We start from the raw sequence: 10,713 nt of genomic DNA, 5'->3' as shown, positions 1-10,713 counted from the left end.
TTTTGTTTTTATATCTTAATTTCCTATTTATTTCTTCATTTCTTGTATTTTTTCCCGTCATTCTCTTTAATTCCGTTTCCGTTTTCTTGTTTTATATAGTTTTGTGTAATTTTTAATATCTTTTTCAATTCATTATCAATTTTTACTTATTTTCTCCTTCCCTCTCCCTTCTCTCTCTCTCTCTCGCTCTCTCTCTCTCTCTCTCTCTATATATATATATATTATATATATATATATATATATATATGGAATTTGCGATATGAAATAATAATAATAATAATAATAACCAACAAAAGTTTAATAATAATCATTTCTTTATTAGCCACAAGGGCTTGAAGAAAAGCGAAAACGAATAACTTTAACTGGCGGTTACAAAGAAAGAAAGGATAACGCGGAATCTGAAAAAGAGGACCATGTTTACAAATTGCAAGGGGTTACTGTGGGGAGCATTATACAATATATGGAAGGAGGTGTTAATATTTTCCAAGGCACACTCAAATAAAATGCACATGTACGCATACACATTCGCACACTCACATATACAAATATATCAATATATATACACATTAGTATATGCATATATGTACACGAATGCACACATGTATGTATATATTTGCACATGCGTATATATATACGCAGTGCATACCGACTTTTTGCACGAAATAAAAACGCTCAATAATGCCACCAATATTTTAAGCCAGATATATTCTATAGAAATAAAGCATGACAGATTTTCTGGTCAGGGTGAGTTGGACACGCCACGGCCCTTTTCACTTGACCACATTTTTTAATTTGTGCCCCAGTTCAATACAATTCACTATTGAGCCTTTTTTGAGATATTTGCGGCTAAAAGTCACCAATATCTTAGTAATCTTTACAAAGTATAATTTAAAGAAACAAAAGATTAAAGTTTTTCTGACTAGGTTCAATTAGGTAGCCGGGGACTCAGTTCACTTGGAAATTGCTCAATTTCTTACGAGTGCAAACGAATGCACCAGTCAGCCCTTCTTTGAGATATTTGGTGCTAAAAGTCACCAAGTTCATGAAAACATTTCCTCTAATTTCAACATAATGATTGTATTTTTTCTTGCAATGTATCTTGTGAACGTTACTTATATTCTGAACTTGCCTCTTTTTGTGTCAATCTATCATTTTCAGAGAGTGTATGGCACTAGAAATTGTCAACTGAACTGTCCCACGTATGTAAGCAGTATTGTAATATGGTCTATGATGTTTGTATATGTAACAACAGCACTGTGGAGGGGCAATGGCCCAGTGGTTAGGGCAGCGGACTCGCGGTCGTAGGATCGCGATTTCGATTCCCAGACTGGGCGTTGTGAGTGTTTATTGAGCGAAAACATTTAAAGCTCCACGAGGCTCCGGCAGGGATGGTGGTGATCCCTGCTGTACTCTTTCACCACAACTTTCTCTCACTCTTACTTCCTGTTTCTGTTGTACCTGTATTTCAAAGGGCCGGCCTTGTCACTCTCTGTGTCACGCTGAATATCCCCGAGAACTACGTTAAGGGTACACGTGTCTGTGGAGTGCTCAGCCACTTACACGTTAATTTCACGAGCAGGCTGTTTCGTTGATCGGATCAACCGGAACCCTCATCGTCGTAACCGACGGAGTGCTTCCATAACAACAGCACTGTACCACATATGTAAGCAGAATTGTAATGTGGTCTATGATGCTTATCTGTGTAACAACAGCACTGTCTCAGATATGTAAGAAGTATCGTAATGTGGCTTATGATGTTTGTGTACGTGACAACAGCACTATTCCAGATATATAAGCAGTATTGTAATGTGGTCTATGATGTTTGTAGATGTAACAACAGCACTATCCCAGATATGTAAGCAATTTTAATGTGGTCTATTATATTTGTGTAAGTAACAAAAGCACTGTGTCAGATATATAAGCAGTATCGTAATGTGGTTTACGATTTTTGTGTGCGTAACAGTAGCTGCGTCCTAGATTTGTACAATGTCTTAATGTAATGTTGGTTACAATATTATTCTACAATTTGATGCGCAACGGTAAGTGCAGCCATGGGAGATTATAAAAAGCCTGTTTAAATGGAACGATAAAAACGACTACGAGTTTCTTTTATGCATTGTAGTAGAGATCAATATGCAGTTAATGTTACCTCGTTTCACCTACATGTGACTCTTTTACTCTTTTACTTCTTTCAGTCATTTGACTGTGGCCATGCTGGAGCACCGCCTTTAGTCGAGCGACTCGACCCCAGGACTTATTCTTTATAAGCCTAGTACTTATTCTATCGGTTTCTATTGCCGAACCGCTAAGTTACGGGGACGTAAACACACCAGCATCGGTTGTCAAACGATGTTGGAGAGGGACAAACACATACACACAAACATATACACACACACATATATACATATATATACATATATACGACGGGCTTCTTTCAGTCTCCGTCTACCAAATCCACTCACAAGGTTTTGGTCGGCCCGAGGCTATAGTAGAAGACACTTGCCCAAGGTGCCACGCAGTGGGACTGAACCCGGAACCATGTGGTAGGTAAACAAGCTACTTACCACACACCCACTGGTACGCGTGACTGTAAATATTTATTGTAAGTTACATGTGACTGTACATAATTACTGACACTTCAGTGAAGTAAACAAAACAACAGAAAAAAAAGATATATTCATACTTTCAGGCATTCGGGGACAAACACACACATATACCCCCACGCTCGCATGCAGAGAAGCAATGACACCCACCACACAGACCCCTTCCGTTTGCTGCCCCTGGACCGCGCAAAAAGCACATATTGACTACAGCAGACCCAAAAGTGCCACCCATTTAAAAGTGACACACGGGGCGGGGCGGGCCGCCCCTACTGCCCCCATTGCCTGGGTCTGTAAAGCAGAAAACACTTTCCAAAGTGTCTCACAGTGGGATTGAACCTGACAAAGACAGGATCGCAAACCGAGCTTCTTAATCACATAAATATGCCTGCACCTGTTTCTTAAATACTTATTTGTGACGTCACGAGCATTGACTAAGAAACGAGTAATGAATAAAGTATATTTTGATTTATGACTGATTTGGGACATGTATTCAGCAAGGTGAGAGACTGCGTATGTGTGTGTGTGTCTCTCTCCCTCTCTCTCGCTCTCTCCCTCTTTCTCTCTCTCTCCCTCTTTCTCCCTCTCTCTCTCTCCCTCGTCTAGGCCAAAAAAGGCCCTTATTGTTTGTTTTCTTGTTTGTTTTTATTTCTTGTACTGTATTTTTTTGTAATTGTATTTTTATTTTGTATTTTATTTTGTAATTTTATTTGTATCGTTTTTACGTCCTGTTTTTGTCACTTTTTTTCTTTCCTTGTTTTTACCCCTCTGCAAAGGAATTTTATTTAATTCTTTCGCAGGAAGGGCTAGTTCGAGGAGTCGTGTTCTGTCCTCACCTTCGAAACACGCATGGAGTCGTACTAGGGACAGCTGATGAAGGGGATTTTTCCTTGTGTTGTTTGTCTTGTACTCTGTTTTTTCGTTGTTAAAAAAAGGTCTTTTTCCATGTTTATTTTTACGTTTTCGTTTCTCGTTGAGTTCTACGTCTATTTGTGGTGTCCTGTACTCACGTATATATATTTATATATGCATGTAAATATACATGTAGATGTAGGTACGTACATATATGTATGTATGTATGCATATATTTTATTTATTACACTATTGTATGACTGAGCGCCCTCGCGTCGTTTCGTTTCCTCCAAGTAAGTTTTTATATATAATTATGACGCGAAACTATAACCCTTTGCTTGACCTTCCCTTCCTTCCTTGTCTTCCTCTATCTCTCTCTCTCTTTCACTCCTTCTCATCTCTCTCACAGCCGCTTGTTTTCCTCTCTCTCTCTCTCTCTCTCTCTCTCACTCCTCCTCATCTCTCTCACAGCCGGGTGACCACTACCTTTCGCTTGCGGTCTCCTAACAGTGAACACGCTTTCTTCCTGCGCTCTTAAAAATCTTTCCTCGTCTAGGCCAAAAAAAGCCCTCATTGTTTGTTTTCTTGTTTGTTTTTATTTCTTGTACTGTATTTTTTTGTAATTGTATTTTTATTTTGTATTTTATTTTGTAATTTTATTTGTATCGTTTTTACGTCCTGTTTTTGTCACATTTTTTTCTTTCCTTGTTTTTACCCCTCTGCAAAGGAATATTATTTAATTCTTTCGCAGGAAGGGACAGCTGATGAAGGGGATTTTTCCTTGTGTTGTTTGTCTTGTACTCTGTTTTTTCGTTGTTAAAAAAAAGGTCCTTTTCCATGTTTGTTTTTACGTTTTCGTTTCTCGTCTATTTGTGGTGTCCTGTACTCACGTATATATATTTATATATGCATGTATATATACATGTAGATGTAGGTACGTACATATATGTATGTATGCATATATTTTATTTATTACACTATATATATATATAATATATGTGTATGTGTGTTGGAAGAAAAATCCTTATAGGTTATAATCATTATTGAAAGTATAAATAAGGGTATCTAAGAGATACCACCATGCTTGAAATAGCAGTCAAAACTTAACTCTAATGCTGCCACTTGATTTGATTGTTATTTAAGTAACGATCTTATCCTTATTCATATAGAAATTTATAAATATTCACTTCGTCTTTATATTTACTGCGGTGATATTTTGACTGTATAACACATGGTGATTGGACGGATAACTGTACTGGTCGTGTCTATACTTGCATATATATGTATATACGCATGCGTATACATATGTCTTCGTATGTTTGTGTGTGTGTGTGTATATATATGTAATTATATACAATTCGTGGTGTAATTATATATATATATTATATCACGATTGTATATAGAAATGAATGTATATGCAGATATACATTAGCAGTCAGCATGCGTGCACAGATGCATTGTGTAAAATGACAGAGAAATTGGTAAAGACGTAGACAAGTATAATGTTTGATGAATGATGACAAACTGATAAATGTTTAAATAAATAGATTTACGATTAAAGATTAACGATTAAAAAAATAACAGGAAACCTCGTACAAATTGCTGAAACAAAAGGACGCTGCGTATATGTGTCTGTATGTGTGAACTTATGTGAGTATGTATGTGTTTGTGTTTGTGTATGTGAGTGTGTGTGTGTGTGTGAATGCGAGTGTTTTATTTCCGTGTGTGTTTATGTGTGTGTTTGTATATGTTTTTGCGTGGTTTATGCAAGTCTCTATGTATGCTTAGAACTCTGTGTGAGTGTGTTACTATGTATGTGAGTAATAGTGTGTCTGTGCGTATGTATATATGTATGTGTATGCATGTGTGTCGGTATATGCGTGTGTGTGTATATGTATGTATCTATGTGTGTGTGTATTTATGCTGCTTAAATCGAAGTTTGAAGTGTCAAAACAGAAAAAAAAAAGAAAAAAAAAGACGTTCGCATTTCAAGATGGCGGTTGTGTTTCAGTGAGGTGGAAATAAAGATTAGCAATGGCGAATCATCACTTTAGACATCACGCATTGATGATGGTCAGTGGAGCGGCAGATGATGGTTGTGATGGTGATGATAGTGATGATGATGGGGAGGCGGAAAGCGAGAGATGGATGATGTTGATTACACACACACACACACACACACACACACACTTATACATATAGGTATATAGGTATACGCACATACTCACACACACACACACACATATATGTATATATATATAGATATATAGATATACACACACACACACATACACTTACGCATATATACATATAGGTATATAGATACACGCACATGCTCATATATATATATATATATATATATATATATATACACACATACAGGCATACATCACACACACACACACACACATGGATATGAAGAAATAAGGGGTTAAATAACTATTGAATTAATAAGACGGACGAGGAGGAAGTTGTGGTAGTATGGGTAGTGGTGGTAGTAGTGGTGGTGCTGGTGGTGGTAGTGGCGGTGATGGTGGTAGTTTTAATAATTTAACTTCTACGAATAGCTTTGATACATTTGCCAGAGTTAGTTTTCTCTCACGGCTGGTTTTTACATAGAACTGTTATCAGATTGTCCTGTTGGATATTGTTTGCAATCACAGCTCTTAATTATCTCGAGTGAAAAGATCACTTATAGCATTTGCGTATAATCATTGGCGCTCTAATTCTAGAGACTTTCCATTATAGTTTACTGGTACCTTGGACAGGTGTCTGCTATAGCAAGTGTCTCGGGCCGGCCACAGCCTTGTGAATGGATTTGGTAGACACAAACTGAAAAAAGCCCATCGTATATATGTGTGTTTGTGTGTCTGTGTTTGTCCTCCTACCATCGATGCTGGTGTGTTTACATCCTCGAAATTCAACGATAGAATAAATACTAGACTTAGAAAGAATAAGTCCTGGGGTCGTTTTTTTTTCTACTAAAAAGACGGTGCTCTAGCATAGCTGCAGTCAAACAACTGAAACGAATAAAAGAATGTGCATATATATATATATATATATATATATATATATAACTAATCATATCTGTCGGGCATGTGGAAGAGAGTGTAATTTGGCAGGAGGACTTAAACGACATGCAAAGGTACATGAAGCCCAGTTACAACTACAACCGGCTATTACCGGTAAAGGTTTTAGTTGCCAATTCTGTACAAGACATTGTAGATCTTTAGCTGGGCTAAAAAGTCACATTCGATCTCAGCATCAGTAACAGTTAAGCTTCGTGCAATGGCCATACTCGATAACGAGGGGGCAGCCATAATATATATAGCGTTTCTGCCAGTTCGCTGCCTGTAAGAGATAGAAATAGAAATAATTCTTTTTTCTACGGTAGGCACAAGACCCAAAATTTTGAGGGAGGGGTGCTAATCGATTGGATCGAACCAGTACGCAAATGGTACTTAATTCATCGATCCCGAAAAGATGAAAAGCAAAGTCGACTTCGGCGAAGTTTTATCTCAGAACGTAAAAACAGACAAAATACCTATTTCTTCATTACCCACAAGGGGCTAAACACAGAGGGGACAAACAAGGACAGACATAGGTATTAAGTCGATTACATCGATCCCAGTGCGTAACTGGTACTTAATTTATCGACCCCGAAAGGATGAAAGGCAAAGTCGACCTCGGCGGAATTTGAACTCAGAACGTAACGGCAGACGAAATACCGCTAAGCATTTCGCCCGGCGTGCTAACTTTTCTGCCAGCTCGCCTTTTTTTTTATATTTTTTTTTTATATGGAACGCTTCACGAATTCGCGTGTCATCCTTGCGCAGGGGCCATGCTAATCTTCTCTGTATCGTTCCAATTTTAGTATATGTACTGCCGAAGCAAAATACAGACAAAATACCGCTAAGCATTTCGCCCGACGTGCTACCGTTTCTGCCAGCTCGCCGCCTTTATTACCTTTCGAAATTGCGTGGTCGATGGCGTATATTTGCGTTGCGTTTGGGTTGTTTCCGTTCTGCGTTTCAAATCTTCAAATGTCTGGTTTATCGGTAATCAATCCAAGCTTAGATATATCCTTATCTTTTTGCTATCTTCAACAACTGATCAGTTTACGATTTGCTGTTCTATAAAATCCACATAATCTTCCTTCCCGACATCCTTTGCCTTTTGGGGTCAGATATTATTATTTGCCAGATGTGCAACTAATCTCGTATAGTGTATACATTTCATTACTCCATATATTGTTAATAAACATGTTATCACTCTCAAGGTTTGCAGGGTCCCAGGTGCTTTCGTTTTGAGCATTAACATGATTCCCCCTTCGTTCAAGTCCTGTTTTTTAAAATTATTTTCCTATAATTCCAACTAGGACTTCGCGATTTTCCCAATGCTGTGAGTAGTAAAATTGCCAGCGATGTCGATTATATTTTATAATTTATGCTATAATTTACTGTTCTATCTATCGTTCAACTATAAAGGGGTAAAGACCCCCTTCGGTCATGAATGACCATGGGATTGCACCTAGAAAGTTACCCTCCTAGACACAAGTCCGGGCAAGGTTGTTTATGGAAGACCAGCAGTCGCCCATGCATACCAGCCTCCCCTCTCCACGCAACCAGTGTTATCCAAGGGAAAGACAAAGGTCGATACAGCTTGGCATCAGTGACGTCGCAACTCATTTCTACAGCTGAGTGAACTGGAGCAACGTGAAATAAAGTGCTTTGCTCAAGAACACAACACGCAGCTCGGTCCGGGATTCGAGCTCACAACCTCACGATCGTAAGCTCGACGCTCTAACCACTGAGCCGTGACCTATATCATATTTTGTTCCAATAATCTTAATGTAATTGTATATAGACACAGTCATAACAAATACCGTACAACAAAAATTCTCAATTTATTGAAATTATCTCCGCCTCTTTTGGGTGCAGTACAAATTTCAAATGACACTTAAGATCTGCTCTACTTGAGAAAGGGAAAAAATATCTCAGATTCAAAAAATATCTCAGATTCTCCCTTGTTAACACGCCATTAAGGAGAAGGACTGGCGTATTACTTGTCGGTATATCTTCCATTGTAGTCGTAATCGGTTTTATTCATATCTTGTTTGCATTTTACAATATTTGTTTGTAACCCGAGTTTCTCATGAAAACATGCGTTCGTGTTTTTTTTTTTACCCCCCCCCCCCCCCGGCATCAGTTGTATATTTCAATTTTTCTCTCCGGTCCAAATTTCCCTCACCTTTACAAGAGCTAGGGGTTAATGTAATTGATTGACCTCATCCCTCCAAAATTTACCTGCCTTGTGACCAAATAAATGGAAATCCTGTGGAAGTATGTCATATAAGGACGTATGTATGTTTGTGAGGTAGGGGGTGAGCGTCGGTATGTGTTTGTGTGTATAAGTCTGTGCGTGCATATGTGTATGTGTATGTTTGTGTGCATATGTTTATATGCGTGTGACAGCTGCTGTTGGTTTGTTTCTGTCCTTGCAACTTATCGTTTGTATGAAAAGCATCCGATAGAATAAGTATCAAACTTTAAAAATACAAAGAAAGCATTGTACGCGATTTGATCGTGTAAACCTGTCGAGGCGGTGCCCCAGCATGATCGTAGCCTAATGGCTGAGTAAGTGATTAAAATAAAACACATCCGCAAATATTCAAGTATGAATTAATCTCACTATCCTACCTCTCATTCGTCTTTTTATATATATTTCGGGAAAGAAACACCTACCTACATATTGTTTAACATAACATTGAGATAGAGAGGGAGAATTTCTAGAAGTGACCAAGGGAATAATAATGACTATCAGTAAGCACAAGTCTGGGCAAAATTGTTTATGACAGACCAGCAGTCACCCATGCATACCAGCCTCCCCTCTCTACGCCACCAGTGTAATCCAAGGGAAAGGCAAATGCCGATACAGTTTGGCACATGTGATGTCGCAATTCATTTCTACAACTGAGTGAACTGGAGCAATGCGAAATAAAGTGTCTTGCTCAAAAACACAACGCACTGCCCGGTCTAGGAATCGAACTCACTACCTCATGATAGCGAGCCCGACGCTCTAACCACTGAGCCATGAAACTTCACTTACAACAGCAAACCTAATCACAAAATAAACCTGATTTACCAGGTAAACGCGCCAGAAACAATGAAAAAGTAATTCAAACAGAACAGAGTACAATTCCCTCTATACATGTCTTTTCAACCTAGCTCAGTACCATCCAACACTCATACATGTTTTATAGACCTAAAAGGTGCATGGCTCAGCTGTTAAAGTGCTGGACTCTGTCATGAGGTATTATTATTACCTTTCATATTGCAACTGGCAACAGAACGGGAAAATTCCTAGTGTTGTTAGCAGAGGTGTGGTGACACTGCTGAGGAAGGACGCCGACAATGGGGACGTACTAGAGAATTTTCGGCCCATAAATCTGCTAAACAGAGTTTGAGATTTTGGCCAAGGTTTTAGTGAAAAGGCTGGCGCTTGTCGTTGGTAGCCTAATCGGAGAAGCGCAAACGTGCAGGTCTATCCACGACAACCTCCACCATATGGGATACATCATAGAGAGGGCTGGAACCATAGCTGGCTTCGGAGGTGCTCTGGTCAATTTGGATCAATCAAAAGTGTTCGATAGGGTCGACCATTGCTACTTGGAAGCTGTCCTGAAAGCAGACGTTTTCGGACACGTTTTCAGAGGCTGAATCGCTGCAATACACAGCGGCACCTGTTCAGTGGTCAAAGTATACTGCCACCCATCGGAACCATTTGGCATTACACACTCGGTCCGTCAGGGCTGCTTGCTGTCGACTCTTGTATACGAATTGGCACTCAAGCCACTGTTGCGGAAGTTGGAACAGCTTTCGAACTGGGACAAGGAAGGACAGTGTCAGCGTATGTGGACGATGTCACCGTCATGGAGTCGGACGCCTCTGAAGTGGAGACGGTTGGCACCATCCTAAAGGAATATGAATCGGTTGGATGGAGCTAAAATCAGCACTGACAAATCGGTTGGTTTGCGGTTGGGCTCTTGGAGAGGCAGGACATTGCCATTGGATAGCGTCGTCGGATGCTGGACCGACGGACCAGTTAAAGTGCTCGGGGTCTGGTTTGGTCCCGACCTCCATGTTGATAAGAACTGGAACGAGGTAGTGAATAGGGTGGCCAGTCTTACCCAGAAATGGGCTGAAAGAAAGCTGTCCCTGAAAGGTTGGGCAGAGTTGGCGAATGCTTACATTGCCTCCGC

The 10,713-nt window shown here is 39.4% G+C and overlaps 1 non-coding gene across 1 annotated transcript; it reads right to left on the bottom strand.

The window, feature by feature from the left end:
- Positions 1-7,243: 7,243 nt before the first annotated feature.
- Positions 7,244-7,351, bottom strand: LOC115230197. The gene has a single exon (XR_003883408.1). It is a non-coding gene; the product is annotated as a U6 spliceosomal RNA (small nuclear RNA).
- Positions 7,352-10,713: the final 3,362 nt, after the last annotated feature.

The sequence above is a fragment of the Octopus sinensis genome, unplaced genomic scaffold, assembly GCF_006345805.1.
Source record: "Octopus sinensis unplaced genomic scaffold, ASM634580v1 Contig14846, whole genome shotgun sequence".
NCBI classification, from domain to species: Eukaryota; Metazoa; Mollusca; class Cephalopoda; order Octopoda; family Octopodidae; genus Octopus; species Octopus sinensis.
This window is presented reverse-complemented; position numbering and strand designations above follow the sequence as displayed.